General features: G+C 46.7%; 1 protein-coding gene across 2 annotated transcripts in view; it reads right to left on the bottom strand.

Moving 5' to 3' along the window:
- The window catches only part of MANSC1 (MANSC domain containing 1), a 38,172-nt gene extending 33,291 nt beyond the window's left edge, over window positions 1–4,881 (bottom strand). The window contains exon 1 of one of the 2 annotated variants that reach the window (XM_089663485.1): window positions 4,804–4,881. The gene's annotated coding sequence lies outside the window, so the exon portion shown is untranslated. Of the gene's footprint in view, window positions 1–4,708 lie in introns of both variants that reach the window. The other variant, XM_089663486.1, reaches the window with a different exon arrangement.
- Window positions 4,882–17,588: the final 12,707 nt, after the last annotated feature.

Genomic DNA, 17,588 nt, shown 5'->3' with positions numbered 1-17,588 from the left:
ATGATAATCTTCTCTTCATTTAGGGTCTTTTGCACCCCTCGACGTCCTGTGCGCTGTATTAACACACATGCGTTAACGTGGGTTTTTCGTGCGTTAAAGTGTTAGTAAACCCGCAACGGTAAAATCAGTCTGTATATGCAGTAAAGCATGCTTGTTATACTCACTGTGGAACCTAAGGGGTTAATCCTCTGCATTGTGTAAAAAGGTGGTTTGGATCCTGTCTTCTCTGATCCTCCCCTTCTTTCACAGTCCCCAATACATCTGCTGATAAAACAGAGCCTTGGGGGCAAGTTGCACATGCTCAGTTTGGTGTGTATTCCTAGAGTTTTGTTTTTTACTTGGGAGGGTGCATGTGATCAGCACAGGGCTAATCAGCTCTGTCCAGACAGAGGGTCAGGGGTCCTGCAGTCTCATAAGACAATCAGGGGAGAATGAAAACTCCTACAATCTGTAACCAGTGCTCTGCTGGACACTGATAGGAGTCACAAGACTGCTATATACTGCCGGTGAGAAAAGGTATTTAGCAGTTTATATTTACTAAAATAATTGCAGTTCTGTGTACTGTGGGAGAGCGGATACAGGGAGTGCAAGGGTCCGGGGAGAGCGGATACAGGGAGTGCAAGGGTCCGGGGAGAGCGGATACAGGGAGTGCAAGGGTCCGGGGAGAGCGGATACAGGGAGTGCAAGGGTCCGGGGAGAGCGGATACAGGGAGTGCAAGGGTCCGGGGAGAGCGGATACAGGGAGTGCAAGGGTCCGGGGAGAGCGGATACAGGGAGTGCAAGGGTCCGGGGAGAGCGGATACAGGGAGTGCAAGGGTCCGGGGAGAGCGGATACAGGGAGTGCAAGGGTCCGGGGAGAGCGGATACAGGGAGTGCAAGGGTCCGGGGAGAGCGGATACAGGGAGTGCAAGGGTCCGGGGAGAGCGGATACAGTGAGTGCAAGGGCCCGGGGAGAGCGGATACAGTGAGTGCAAGGGCCCGGGGAGGGCGGATACAGTGAGTGCAAGGGCCCGGGGAGGGCGGATACAGTGAGTGCAAGGGCCCGGGGAGAGCGGATATAGTGAGTGCAAGGGATCGGGGAGAGCGGATATAGTAAATGCAGGGTCCGGGGAACGCAGATAAAGTGAATGCAGGGTCCGGGGAACGCAGATAAAGTAAATGCAGGGTCCGGGGAACGCAGATAAAGTGAATGCAGGGTCCGGGGAACGAAAAAGAAAAAAAGTTGAACATGCTGAATTTTTCTGCACAGAAGTGCACTGGAACACGGTAAAATGCATAAAGAACACACCAAAATGCATCAAAAAGGCACTAGAGCGCACATGTCCCTATTTAAATTGAAGAAAAAGGAGGGGGAAAAAATGAACTGGAATCCTTAAAAAAAAACGCACTAGAACGCGTCAAAAAAGCACCAGAACACGCATTCAGAACGCATCTGGATTGCATTTCTATAGTGTGAACCGGCCCTTAAAGGGCCAGTTTATTGTCCTTCGGCATTTAGGGAGCCTGAACTGTGGCCATTTGGAGCAAAAGTGTCCCAAGAGCCAAATAAAGGGGGGGGGGGGGCTGCAATATTCAGAGGGGGCTGTGGTTCTGCCTCTACCTCCCCCAGAGGAATGCCCATAAATTGGGCTTCTGCCTTGGACTGAGCGGCATCAGAACTGACAGTAATAAAGACAGCAGTTTATTTCCAAACCACATCACCGATTTTAAGGCTACTTTCACACTTATCCACATTTTTACCGCATTTGCAGTGCATTTTTTACAGGCCATGTAACTCAAAAACCACAAACGCGGGTGCGTTTTGGATGCATTTTTACAGCATGTTCCATTGGTTTCAATAGGGAGGTATGTTTTTGGTGCGTTTTGTTTACAGCACCAAAAATGCAGCAAGCAGGATTTGAAAAAAAAAGCACCGGACCTGCAAAGGATCAGTGTGAAGGGTTCCATAGGAATACATGGTCAAACATATTTCTTCTGTGTGCGCAAAAGCAGCCTAACTGCGCAGAGGGTCCCCGGGGGGGGGGGAATTAACAAGCCTCATTGCCTTCAGGTGAGAGTCCTTCTTTAAGTGGTTGTAAAGGCTGAAGGTTTCTAACCTTCATGTATTCTATGCATGAAGGTAAAAACCTTTCTGTGTGCAGCCGTTCCCCCAACCCAATACTTACCCAAGCCCCATCGCGATCCAGCAATGTGAATGACAGCTTCGGCTGTGACGGATTTCTGCCTCCTCATTGGCTGAGACAGCAAGCGGGAGCCATTGGCTCCTGCTGCTGTCAATCACAGCCAGTCACCCAATGAGGAGAGAAAGGGGGCAAGGCCACGCCACAGCTCCATGTGTGAATGGACACACAGAGCAGCGGGTGCCCCCATAGCAAACTGCTTGCTGTGGGGGCACCCGACAGACAGGAAGAGCCAAAAGAGCCTGCAGGGGACCTGAGAAGAGGAGGATCCAGGATGCTCTGTGCAAAACCACTACACACAGCAGGTTGGTATAGACATGTTTGTTATTTTACAAAAAAAATGAACCTTTATAATTGCTTTAAAGCTGAATTCAAAGCAAATGGCTAAATACACACATAAAATACATATATGGGAGCTGTCTTACATGCCAAAGGATTTTGTATTTCTGTTTATCCAGTCCTGAGATTGACACAACTCTGTCACACATCACAGCCCTATCTGGCTGTGTAGTGCAGTAACACGTACAAGTCTTGACTCTCCCCACACCAGCCCCATCCGCGATTGGACAGTGAAAGGAGCAGCATCATACTGATAAGATCATCTCTATGTCACTCTGCTCTCTCCTCCTATCAGCATGCACCTTGTTAACTTGTGTACTGCAGCACAACTATTACTTCTCCCTCTCCCAGTCTAAACTCTGCTGTACAGGGGCTACAAGAAGCGGATTTCAGGTAATATCCAGGTACTTACACTGAAACTAAGTGAAACATAAACGTATTGATTATATTAATGAATACAGAGCTGCCTTTTTTGTATCTTTTAACCTGTTCACACCAGCCATAGGTATACATGTGGCTGCCTGGCAGGTGGGCTTTAAAGTGTTACTAAACCCACAACAGTAAAATCAGTCTGTATATGCAGTAAAGCATGCTTGTTATACTCACTGTGGAACCTAAGGGGTTAATGCATGTAAAAAGGCTGTTTGATCCTGTCTTTCTTGCCCCTCCTCTTGTTCAAATGTTCACTCTAAGACAGACTGAGCCCTTCTGCACATGCTCAGTTTAGTGTGTATTGCTAAAGAGGTTGTTTTTTTTCCCCTTGGAGAGTGCATGTGATCAGCACAGGGCCAATCAGCACTGTCCAGACAGAGGTCAGGGGTTTTGCATCCTCCTAGAGCAGAAACAAAACTCCTCCTACAAGCTTTAACCAGTGCTCTTCTTAAGTCACAAGGCTGATCTAACTGCTGATGAGAAAAGGTACCGAGAAATTTAGATTTACTAAAATAATTGCATTTCCATGTTCTGTGTACTGTGGGAGACCAGATATAGTGAATGCAGGCTCCTGGGTTTAGTAACACTTTAATGCAAGTGGCCACATACATGCGTCCATGGAGAATGACTTTTCTGTGCTGAAAGTGCACTCATGACCAGGAGCAGCTCCTGATGTACACTTTCAATTAGGAGCTTCTGATCATGTGACCACTGTGACAGCCAATCACAGTGGTTAGAAGCTCTGAAAGCCAACCTCCGCCTTCTTGCACTTAGAACCTCCTAAAGGGCCGAGGGTGCCAGAAAGGGGTTAAATCTGCCTTGAGCTCAAAGTATGTCCTTCAGGACAAGGTGCCAGGTTCTGCCCGGCATGCCAGCTGTAGTAAACGGCAGTATGATAAAATCCTGCAGTGTTCAGTAACTAGCAGTCTGAGTGTGCCAAGACAGGAATGCCCATTGATCCCGGACTTGCTTTTTAGCTGGGGGGCCACGAGCGCCCACAAGACACACCTGGTACATGTGGCTCTAATCGGAGAACACTGCTGGCATAGAAGTGCTGCTGCAGAAACCCAATATCACACAGAGGTCAGACAACGCTGGCACACACCAGGGCGGGCACCACCTTCACCAACTGCACTCCCTGCTATGTAACATATGGTAGACCTGCACTGCCCTATACATAGCCTCATACGTGTCCATGACAGGGGAGGGATCTACAACACCCGCTACGGGGCCACACACCCTTCAGGGCCCCTATGATGTTTATTTAACCCTTACTGACCCAGCAGACACATTGTGACACCGCTAATGTGGATCTACCGACAGACACCTGCAAGATCTGGTTCCATTGTATCGGATGTCTCCATTCACAGCATTCCTCGATCGTTTCCTGGGGGCATTATAGATCATATACACCCCCCAGTATTGCTGGATCACACATACCTTCATATAGCCTGGTGTTAGGATCACTAATACAAACAAATCACACAGATGACACAAGCTGGCTGGAAAGTGCAAAAACACACACTAAATAAATAACAAATTGTGTGTGTATAATATATATATATATATATAAAAATAAAATATATACACACATACATATATCTATTAAACAGCAAAACCTGTGTGTATGGAGATCTCCCCAGCCTTTGCAGCGGCTCTGTATAATTCCTCTAGATCACAAGGCAATATACATGATCACAGGCACCCCCATAGGATCAGATGCAGTGCAGGTTCCCTGCCCCTACATGCAGAGTCACCTCTCTGTACATCCATGTCGGCGGCCCATTCCCGCACAGCCCGGGACACAACACATTACACACGCTGAGACATTTGCAGGGATCGTCCTTCTCACCTTCCTCCAGCTGCTCCCCCGATCGCTGACCGTCCCCTGACTCCCAGCCGCAGCTCCCGACACCGCCCACATTTTGCCCGCCCACCACATTTCCCCCCTAACCACACCCAAGCACTCCATGGTCCCTCCCAACCACGCCTCCCGGCCGGGTGCGCTGCACGGGACCACGCCCCTCCCTGTGTGTATGGTCGCAGAGGACGCTGATCACTGACCGTACACAGTCATTACTGGCTGTGCCCCAGGGCTGTGGGAAAGGGCGTACCACCTATCCTCCTGTACGGGGCCCAGGCCAGCAGGGGGGCCCGTGCAGCGGGACGAATGAGATGTGGGCAGGGAGGGTGATCAGCACAGTGGGGGAGGGGGCAGTTACTGAAACCAATCCCCTGTAAGTCTCTCTCTGCAGCAACTGAAAGCTGCAGAGCGAGCCATACAGGGGATCAGTTCCAGTAATTGCCACACCCACCCAAACCCATCACCCTTCTGGTGTACCATACGTTTCCCCACATTTACCAACCCTTCTTTCCTGAATGAACACAATGAGTTATTGGTACTGATCACTCACTGTGTTCATTCATAACGAAAGCATAGTAAACAGGTTTTTTTTGGGGGGGGCTGTCAGGTTGGCTGTATGGGGCACCGTGGTTTCTAACAAGTGCCCACTAAGGTTGCCACATCATGGAGCACACTAATTACACAGGCTCTGGGGCTAATGTATCGCAGATAAGGCTCTAATGCAGGCCATACGTGGGTCGAATTCCGAACACTTTTTTTGAAAACATTCGCTCAGTAATCCGATAGTGCCTTCAATGATTTCGAAAAATCGGCTGACCAAGTCATAAAGTTCACCACGTATAACAGGCAAAACTTCTGCTCCTCCAGGTCACGGCTCGTGGTACGGTCACGGTACGGGAGGAATAGCTGTGGGGGATGGAGTGGTAGGAGGAGTGGAGGAGATTGGCAGTTAGCAGAGAGCGGGGTAAGTTTCCCTGAAGAGATGGGTTTTCAGGGAGCGCCTAAAGGAGAGGAGAGTAGGTGATAGTTGGATGGACTGGGGTAGGGAGTTCCAGAGGATGGGTGAGGCCCTGGAGGTGAAGTCTACATGAGTTTGTCAGCGATTGGACCTGGGGCTGGAAAGACAGATTGGAGTCTAGGATGACACCTAGTACTCTGGCTTGCGGGGAGGGACTGATGGTGGTGTTGTTGGTCGTGATGGAGAAGGCGGGGGGGGGGGGCGGGCTGGGGGAAAGCTAGGAGCTCAGTTTTGGAAAGGTTCAGTTTGAGGAAGTGGAGTGACATCCAATCCGATATGTCGCTCAGTAGGCTTGTGATACGGGTGGAGGCTGAAGAGGTGAGGCGAGGGGTGAAGACACCAAGTAAAATCCCATCATTTCCAATGGCCCCTGTTCACACTTGAGCGTTCTGTAGCCTGTAGCAAAACGCCTGTCATTTAAAAAAGTACTTGCGCCACTTTTCAGGCAAATCTGAGTGTTTTGCCCCCATAAACGTGAATGTAAAAATCCTCAATACTGTAGTGGGTATGAGCATTTTTTTAAACATTTTTTTTCAAGTTTTTTTTTCAGGTGCTTTCAGCTCAAACAGCAGCTATTTCTATTGGCCACAGAAAAACGTCTAAGAGAAAAACGCCTATAATATTTGCAAATCTGCTAAAAAAAAAAAAAGAACACTCAAAAACGTCTGAAAAAAAACCACTTGAAAAAAACACCTAACAAATGCTCAACTCAGTGTGAACAGGGTCTACCCCTAGGCTCACACCTAAGCATTTTCTGCAGCATTTTGCTTTTTGCAGAAACACAGTACAGTCCATTTAACATGATTTCCTATAGGACATGTTCACACCTGTGCGTTTTCACCCAGTGCATTTTTTGGAAAGGGTCAGAGAATTATTAAAATGCAAATCTTTACGTTTTTGGTTCAATAAACCTCAATGGAGACGCAGAACTGCATGTAGTGTGTTTTTGATGTGTTTTGCGTTTTAATCTGGCCAGCAACAAGTTTGAAAAAAGCAAAACATCAAAAACGCATGTGCAAAAATGCAAAATGCATCGCAAAAAGCACTGCAGAAATGGATCAAACGCAAACTGCATGGGTGTGAACCTAGACTTACTTGAGTATAACAAAAATAATTGTACCACTCAGCAGTAGGAGTCATCTTCCCTTCCCTGCATCAAACATTGAAACCATCAAATGCTGGAATCTCAAGAGCCGGTTCACACCAGAATGCGGTTCGGAAAACCTGCATTCTATGTGCATTTCCGGCACCGCGTTCAAAACGCACCGCACTAGCAGTTTTCAGTGGATATCAGTGCAATTCTAATAACAACCCAAACGCAGGTAACAAATGCAGAGTGCTTGCCTGCACTTCATTGCATGGTACAGACGTACCATGCAATTCAGTTGCTTTGCGTTTTGTAAAGTAGCGCATGCCCTACTTTTACTGCGGGCCGGCGTGATTTCAGCCCATTCATTTAAAAAGACTGAAATCGCACTGCACTCAGATTGCATGTGAATCACACAAGAACACACAGCTCAGTTACACCACAATCTCTGCATTCCCTGGGCGTTTCTGCATGTTCATCTGTTTGCATTTTTAGTGCACTTGCGGTTTGTTTTTTGGAATAATTTTTAATTTATTTTCTTTGCTAAGTTGCATTTATTTTTATTTTATTTATTTCAGGTACTTATATAGCGCCATCCATTTACGCAGCGCTTTACATATATATGTTGTACATTCACATCAGTCCCTAACCCTCAAGGGGCATACAATCTAAGGTCCCTAACTCACATTCATACATACACATATTAGGGCCAATTTATACAGGATCCAATTAACCTACCAGCATGTCTTTGGAGTGTGGGAGGAAACTGGAGTACCCAGAGCAAACCCACGCAGGCACAGGGAGAACATGCAAACTCCAGGCAGGTGGTGCCATGGTTGGGATACGAACCAACGACCCTAGTACTGCCAGGGTGAAGTGCTAACCATTTAGCAACTGTGCTGCCCATTTACATGTTTGTATGCAGTCATGTGCGTTTGTTACACGTTTGCATGTTTTCCTGCATGTTTGTCATGTGTTTGCATACGTATATTTGTGTTTGCAATGCAGAAAAAGGCAGCATGATGCACTTTTTTTACACATACAAGAAAGCAGTGCAGTGGTGTAAACTAGACTCATTGGAACACAGTTATTTTTCTTGTGTATGTATTTTTGCTGCGTTTAAAAATGCACCTGACTGCATCTGGTGTAAACAAGCCCTAAAAGAACAAATTCCTCTCCATGCTGGACAAATGCTTTAGTAACATGCTTTCTCCTTTACCACCAACACAACCAACTGCTTCAGCCTGGGACAACTTCCTACTCAAAACTCAGAATTTGGAATTAAGAACTTGGAAGTGGGAACTCGGAATTCGGAACTTGGAATTCGGGAACTCGGAATTTGGAATTCAGGGAAGTGGCTAAAGAAGAAAGATGTTCAATTAAAAGATATAATGGTGGGAGAAGAATTGTGTCCACTTAGTGAACTGGAAAGTAAGAGGGATATATTTATGAGAATGGATGAGTGGCAGAATGGTGACTAAAACATTTTGTAGGTAGTATCCCAATGCCATTAAGAAAAAAAGAAGATTGGAACCCCTTTGAGCACTTATTAGATATAAGAGGAGGTGGGAAGCACGGGATCACTAAAATATATAAAATTCTCAGGATTAATCACGGTTATAAGGCCACTATTTACAGAGAAGTGGAAAAGGGATTTAGAAGTAATAATTGATGAGGGAAAACAAAAGAAAATATATAGTTTAATTCACGGGAATGCAAATATGAAGGAAATGGAAATGAATTATATGTGTTTAGTAAGATGGTATATTGCACCGAATGTAGCGTATAGAATAAGTGGAGAAAACTCACCTTTATGTTGTCGGGGATGTGGAGAGAGAGGTACAATGATACACTTATGGTGCGAGTGTCACAAAATTCAAGAATACTGGGAGGGCATAATGAGTATAATTCAGGAAATAACAGAGGTAAATATTCCTAAGGACCCCAACACTTGCCTTCTTTTTGGTACTGAGTATTCGGTTAAAAAATATAAAAAAAACTGGATTATTGTATTATCTAAATGCAGCGAAGGGACTGATACCCAAGTTTTGGAGGAAACAACAGGCACTGAAAATAAAGGATTGGGTAGAAAGAGTGGAGAAGATATATAGAATGGAGGAACTTTACCATATGGAGGAAGATCAAATGGAAATATTTCGTACAAGTTGGGAAAAGTGGGTACAGTTTAAAAAGTCAGAGGCATACCTAGAATATGTGAAATAGGGAAAAGAAGGGAAAGGGGATAACTATAGTACAGTATAATACCAGTAATAGCTAAGGATCAGGATTTCTAGAATGAAGTTAAAAATGCATAATCAAAGGTTGGGGGGGATAGGAAAGGGGAGGGGTAAAAGGTCACCGAGAGTAGGGTTATTTCTGGGGAGTGTTATGACAGAAATGGGTAATGTATACTATCTGTTTTTATTAGCTTTTGTACAATTAATATGGTGATTTGAAAAACAATAAAATATTTAAAAAGGAATTTGGAACTCGGGATTTGGAACTCTGGATTTGGAATTCAGAACTCGGAATTTGGAACTTGGAATTTGGAATTCGGAATTCAGAATTTGGAACTCAGAATTTGGAATTCGGAACTCGGGATTTGGAGTTCGGAACTTGGAATTGGTAACTTGGAATTTGGAATTCAGAACTCTGAACTTGAAATTCAGAACTCAGAATTTGAAACTCAGAATTTGGAACTATTTGGATATATTTTATCTAAACCACACCAAAAACTCAATGGTAATAGGTACTTATGAGATTTCTTTCTTGTAAAAAATTCTTCATTTTTTTAAGCTCCTCTGTGTTGCGCTTTGTTGAACCTCTTTGAACAAAAATTTTGAATTACAGCACACAAAAGAGAACACAGAAGGTACAATATGGCCAACCCTCTGAAGAGAAAGGGCCTCTCCCAGGGCAAAAGGCTCCTGACAGAGGCAAAGTACACCATGGTTCCCCTAGGCCAAAGCTAGGTGGACCTCACTCCTTAGGAACCAGCAAAACTGGCCATCTAAGTACTTGGTGAAAGGCTCTTCTGAAAAAAGACCCCTCTTGACAGGGAAAGGCAAAAGGCCTGAAGGCCACAGAACCTCCCCCCAACATCAGGGCAGGCCCCCGCTTACCTGCACCCTCCATCTCTGTGCAACACAAAAAAAAACCATAGTGCAGTGTAAGTGTTTGTGAATAAATAATTGACTAACAAAAAAAAAGTGGCATGTGCAATTTGCTGTGGGCCTTTCAGCCAGCATAAAAATTGTGCTGACTGGCCAAAAGTCCCAGACAAATGCATAGTGCAGGAACAGCATAAGGTGACGTGAGCTAGCACTGTGAAATAGCTTGGTGTCATGCAACCTGAAAGTGTTTTTCCAGCACCCCAGGGATGCCACCCCCAGGAGGCACATCACCAGAAGCTCCTTGTACCTCCCAGTCCCAGGCCAAACATATGCAGCCCCATTTAAATTCAAAAGGAATTAGAACTTAGGGAGAACCCTGCCATCAATCTGGGACAAGCCTAGTAAATCAGGCCAGATTCAACCCAGGAGGAGAAGGGTCCCTTCCACCATTCCCACCTTATTACATCAGGAAAAATACTAACCAGCACCCCCCAGTCCAAAGACACCAGCTCTCTTTCTCCTAATAACTGATAAGAACAGATACAGGAAAGGACTAGTTAAAGCAAAGTTCCTCTCACTCTGTAAAAAAATAAAAGTCAGCAGCTTAAAAAAACTGTAGCTGCTGACTTTTAAAAAACAGACACTCACCTGTCCCACGATCCTGCGTTGCCCCCGCCACAGCCCGTTTCACAGGCAGTCCTGTATTCCAGGCCGGCATCTTCAGTGTGGGTACCCGGCTGTGACAGCTTGCGGCTTTACAGCCGGGTGCCCACTGCGCATGTGCGAGTAGTGCAGCGCTTCCTGAATGGTCCTGTAGTCTTCTGGGACCTGTCACATGTCCCAGAAGACTACGGGGAGGGAGGGTACGAGGACAACTTCCATTTCCGATCGCCTATACAATTGCAGTGGGAGTGGGTACCTGTCAAAATTCGGGTCCCCCCCTCCTTCGCTCCCCAAAAGTGCCAATCCTTAATGGGGAGCGGGGGACCAATCTCTCCCCTTTTGGGTGGAACTCCACTTTAATGACGGACATCCTTCAGCTAGAAAATAAGGTGGGCTCTGCCTGATTTGCTGCAGCTTCTAATGCACATTGTGAGCAGCCCACAGTGTTCAGTGAAATCAGAGTAAGAAATGTCATTACATAACAAGAGTCTGTAAAACCGTGCAAGAAAGAAGGGAATGCTGAAGTTCAACTTAAAGCGCTAGTAAACCGTAGTAGTAAAAATAAAAATAAAAGATTTTCCCCTGCAAGGTAATGTCATAATGTGTATTGCATACTAGCACAATATGGAAGACGTACCTGAGAATGAAGTCCTCCAGCGGCGTGCTGTTACCAAGCAAGAGGCTTCCATCTTCACCTGGTCCTTCTTCCAGGTTCCCAGTGTGCAGCCACTTGAATGGCTGAAGCCGTGATGACGTCACTCCTGTGCGGGAGCTATGGCTGCGGCACACAAGTCTGAAGGAACGGCATACATGTGATGTCACCAGCTGCCACTCACTAGAATATCTCCTAAACGGTGCACATTTTGGAGATATTCATTTTACCTACAGGTAAGCTTTAATAGAAGCTTGAATAAATGAGTTTACTACTTTAAAGAATTCCAGTATAGGGGGTTTGTTTAGTAGGTACACGGAAAAAATACAGGCCTGGGCTACAACTTACTCACTAAGTCCACAATTCAAATCCAAATTTTGATTTGTGGAAATGAAAGCAGCCCTCTTCACTGACATGACAGACTCTCAGGAGTGCCAGGAATTTGCAGGGGACAGAGAAAGCTTCAGCCGGGCACACTGCGTCGGATATAGGTGTACGTCTAGTCCATTCTGTTCTCTATCCCATGTACGCCTTCAGTCTACAAAAGAATTCATCCACATTCATATTGGGTGAGTATTCTCATATCTGTGCAGCTTTTGTCACGTTTGAGTGTGTTTGTATGAAATGTAGGTCAGAATATTCACACAAATACATTTTTCGGGGGTTTGACCTGCAATTATGGTGTGCGTCATTTCACTCCTGGGAGATTCCAGTGGGGTGTTTAGCTGCCTGGGGCCCATGGCGCCCGTCTCACACAGACTAAGGTCTTATTCACACATACGTACTGAAACATATGTCCATGTGAATTGTCTTCAGAGGTCTGGGATGCACAGGTGTCACGTGCAGGGGCACGCAAGCAGCTTGTTCAAATCAAAGACAGGTGGCTGGCTGTACAGAGCAGCATGTCCATGAAGAATGTACATCCGTGCAGGTCCGATGTATGGAGCACAATGCAGTCTGCCTGCATTCTGATCTCCTGATTCATTTGTTAGACCCAAAAGGATGTGCATTTTACTGCTGCTGCTTGTTTGGGCTTGTTTGGGAGACCAGTGCCCACTGGTCCTTCTCTAAACCATCGGGGATCAGCACTGTACACATCCCATCCACACAAGCAGCAGTAAAATGCTCCACCTAAGGGGGTCTTCCTGAAACTGCTGGGTAAAGGAAGATGGGGGATATTTCATTCTGGATTGTACCATATTTAGAGTGCCAGCACAGGCAAGATCTATGACAGCAACACTACAATGTGCCCTCCTGCCCCCCCCCCCCCATACTGTGCTTTGCTGACCCCCCTGTACTGTTCCCTCCTGAGCCCCCTGTACTCCTGTACTGTGTTTTGCTGACACCCCTGTACTGTTCCCTCCTGAGCCCCCTGTACTGTGCCCTGCTGATGCACCTGTACTTTAGCCTGCTGACCTTCCCCCATGCCCTGCCCTGCTGACTCTTGTGCTCTGCTCTAATGACCTTTGTACTTCTCCCTACTGACCTCTGTCCACTGCCTTGCTGACACCTGTTCTCTGCCCTACTGACTCCTCTTCAATGCCCTGCTGACCCCCTGTACACTGCCCTACTGACTCCCTATTCACTTCCCTACTGACCCCCTGTCCTCTACTCTACTAATCCCCTGTCCTCTACTCTACTAATCCCCTGTCCTCTACTCTACTAATCCCCTGTCCTCTACTCTACTTACCCCCAATCCTCTGTCCTACTGACCTCTGTACACTACCCTACATATTACTGACCTCTGTACACTGCCCTACAAACTACTGACTTCTGTACTCTTCCCTATTGACAGGGCTGGGCTCCTGCTACTTAACAAGCAACTCTTTAATTTCAGTGCTCAGACACTGCTCAGCTGTCTTACCTGGATACCTTACTGACTTACCTGGATACCATCACCTGCCTCATTAGTCCAGCCTACAGCCAGCCCTTTTTAGAAGCTTGGCTCATTTCCTTTTTGCCCTTGCGCGGTCTATGATCTCCAGTGTGTTCCTGCGTAGCCTGGCTGACTTCTCTTCTGATTCCTGTTACTGATTTTTAGCTCCTGACTACACTGACTTCTGGTTTCCTGACTCTGGCTCGCCTGATAACCTGCTCTGGCATCCAAACCCTGGCTTCTGTTTTGACTACGTTCCTGATCTATGTTATATTTGCTATTTCATTAAATGTGAAAGTTTAACTGCACTTTCTGTCTCTGCCTAGTTCATGGTTCATGACACCTGCATCCTATTGTACTCTATAGTCTGCCTTACATCTTACCGACCTCTATATACTGCCCTACTTCCTACTGACTTCTGTACACTGCCCTACATCCTAGTGACTTCTGTTCCCCGTCTGAGGAGGGCTGCACCCCTGGAACATTTCCTTTTGGTTGTCGCTGTCCTGGTACCCTTGGCTTCCCTTTTGGCTCTGCATGTCCTGAGGCGCTGGAGAGTGCGTGCGACTTCTGTACACTGCCCTACATCCTAGTGACTTCTGTACACTGCCCTACATACTTGTGACCTCTGCACACTTCTATACATACTTCTGACCTCTGTCTACTGCCCTATATCCTACTGACCTCTGTACACTGCCCTACATACTACTAACCTCTGTATACTGTCCTACATACTGCTGACCTCTGTACACTGCCCTATATCCTACTGACCTCTGTATACTGTCCTGCATACTACTGACCTCTGTACACTGCCCTATATCCTACTGACCTCTGTACACTGCCCTACATACTACTGACTTCTGTACAGTGCTCCACATACTACTGACCTCTGTCTACTGGCCTATTGCCTACTGACCTCTGTCTAGCACCCTACATCCCGCTGACATCTGTAAACTGCCCTACATCCTACAGACCTCTGTACACTGCCCTACATACTACTGACCTCTGTACACTGCTTTACATACTACTGACCTCTGTACACTGCCCTATATCCTACTGACCTCTGTACACTGCCCTATATCCTACTGACCTCTGTACACTGCCCTACATCCTACTGACCTCAATACACTGCCCTACATACTACTGACCTCTCTACACTGCCCTACATACTACTGACCTCTGTACACTGCCCTATATCCTACTGACCTCTGTACACTGCCCTACATACTACTGACCTCTGTACACTGCCCTACATACTACTGACCTCTGTACAGTGCTCTACATACTACTGACCTCTGTCTAGCATCCTACATACTACTAACCTCTCTACACTGCCCTACATACTACTGACCTCTGTAAACTGCCCTACATCCTACAGACCTCTGTACACTGCCCTACATACTACTGACCTCTGTACACTGCTTTACATACTACTGACTTTTGTACACTATCCTATATCCTACTGACCTCTGTACACTGCCCTACATACTACTGATCCCTGTACACTGCCCTACATACTACTGATCTCTGTACACTGCTCTATATACTACTGACCTCTGTACACTGCCCTACATCCTACTGACCCCTGTACACTGCCGTACATATTACTCACCTCTGTACACTGCATACATACTACTGACCTTTGTAGACTGCCCTACATCCTACTGACCTCTGTACACTGCCCTACATACTTCTGACCTCTGTACACTGCAATAAATCCTACTGACCTCTGTACACTGCCCTACATCCTACTGACCTATGTACACTGCCCTACATCCTACTGACCTATGTACACTGCCCTACATTCTACTGAACACTGTACACTGCCCTACATCCTACTGACCCCTGTTCACTACTCTACATATTACTGACCTCTATACACTGCCCTACATCCTACTGACCTCTGTACACTGCCCTACATCCTACTGACCTCTGTACACTGCCCTACATACTTCTGACTTCTGTAAAGTGCACCACATACTTCTGACCTCTGTACACTGCAATAAATCCTACTGACCTCTGTACACTGCCCTACATCCTACTGACCTATTTACACTGCCCTACATCCTACTGACCTATGTACACTGCCCTACATCCTACTGAACTCTGTACACTGCCCTATGTCCTACTGACCCCTGTACACTGCCCTACATGCTACTGACCTCTGTACACTGTTATACATACTACTGACCTCTGTACAGTACCCTACATCCTACTGACCTCTGTACACTGCCGTACATTTTACTAACCTCTGTACACTGCCCTACATCCTACTGACCTCTGTAACACTGCCCTACATACTACTGACCTCTGTACAGTGCCCTACATACTACTGACCTTTGTATACTGCCCTACATACTACTGACCTCTGTACACTGCCCTACATACTACTGACCTTTGTATACTGCCCTACATACTACTGACCTCTGTAGGCTGCCCTACATACTTCTGACCTCTGTACACTGCCCTACATACTTCTGACCTCTGTACACTGCCCTACATACTTCTGACCTCTGTACACTGCCCTACATACTACTGACCTCTGTACACTGCAATAAATCCTACTGACCTCTGTACACTGCCCTACATCCTACTGACCTCTGTACACTGCCCTTCATACTACTGACCTCAGTACACTGCTCTACATAGTACTGATCCCTGGACACTGCCCTACTGTAAGAAAACCTCAGTACATGTTGGAAGGAGAAGGCTGGCACATGCTCATACTTATGTGCATGCTCATAATTCTGAGCAAAAGTTCAATACAAAACAGGTATGGTCACACTCATGCAAACAAATTAGCTGTGCAGAAAACATATGCAAATGCGCAAGAGTATGAGCACTGGCGCCAAATAGCCTGTTTAAGCTGCACTCAGACATTGATGGATTGCCGAGTGGCCTTCAGCTAGTCCCTGCTTTATGAGAGCCTTGACCTGCTATACCTGCTTACTTGTGCACGACTTGGCTTGTTCCTGACCTGTCCTTGGATTTCTGCTTGCCTACTGTGACCTTGGCTTGTATTCTGACTCTGTTCCTGTCTTGCATTCCTGTATCTTGCTGCCCGGCTGTATACCAATCCCTGCTCCTATCCTGACTCTGTCTCCACCTGATGTTCCTGTACCTTGCTGCCCAGCTGTTGATGACCTTTTGGGTTGTGTCCTGGCTACACTCCTGTCTGCCAAGCAAATGTCACCATGTTCCAGTTCCTGCCTGGTGATCTACGTTCATCTGTTTCCTGCAAACTCCAACTGGCGCTACCTGCTTCACCAGCCCTCGTGCCACTCTGTGTCCCCACACTCCCTGTCATCACTACCAGGGGTGTTGGACAAGAGGTGCAAGAGAAGCCCCCTCTTCAGCTCGATCTCCATCAGGTACGTGACACCTACATACTACTGCCCTCTGTATACTGCACTACATACTACTGACCTCTGTACACTGCCCTACATCCTACTGACCTCTGTACACTGCCCTACATACTACTGACCTCTGTATACTGCCCTACATACTGCAGACCTCTGTACACTGCCCTACATCCTACTGACCTCTGTACAGTGCCCTACATCATACCAACCTCTGTACACTGCCCTACATCCTACTGACCTCTGTACACTGCCCTACATCCTACTGACCTCTGTACACTGCCCTACATACTACTGACCTTGGTACACTGCCCTACATACTACTGACTGCTGTATACTGCCCTACATACTACTGACCTCTGTACACTGCCATACATCCTACCAGGGGCGGACTGACAGCTCATGGGACCCCCGGGCAATAGGGGATCATGGGGCCCCTGTGTCCTTGCCGAAACTCAAAAAAGCCTATGAAAAAGGTACCAGGGGCATCTCATGGGGCCCCCTACTGACCCCGGGCCCTCGGGCAGTGCCCGAGTTTCCAAATGGTCAGTCCTCCCTGCATCCTACTGACCCCTGTACAATGCCATACATCCTACTGACCTCTATACACTGCCCTTCATCCTACTGACCCCTGTACCCTGCCCTACATCCTACTGACCTCTGTATACTGCCCTACATCCTACTGACCTCTGTATACTGCTCTGCATTCTACTGACCTCTATACACTGCCCTACATACTACTGACCCCTGTATACTGTCCTACATCCTACTGACCTCTGTATACTGCTCTGCATTCTACTGACCTCTATACACTGCCCTACATACTACTGACCCCTGTATACTGTCCTACATCCTACTGACCTCTGTACACTGCCCTACTGTAAGAAAACCTCAGTACATGTTAGAAGGAGAAGGCTGGCATATGCTCATACTTACTGTATGTGCATGCTCATAATTCTGAACAAAAGTTCAATACAAAACAGGCATGGTCACACTCATGCAAAC

Source organism: Staurois parvus, unplaced genomic scaffold, assembly GCF_062004578.1.
Source record: "Staurois parvus isolate SC_StPar_1 unplaced genomic scaffold, SC_StPar_1.0 ptg001698l, whole genome shotgun sequence".
Classification (NCBI taxonomy): Eukaryota; Metazoa; Chordata; class Amphibia; order Anura; family Ranidae; genus Staurois; species Staurois parvus.
This window is presented reverse-complemented; position numbering and strand designations above follow the sequence as displayed.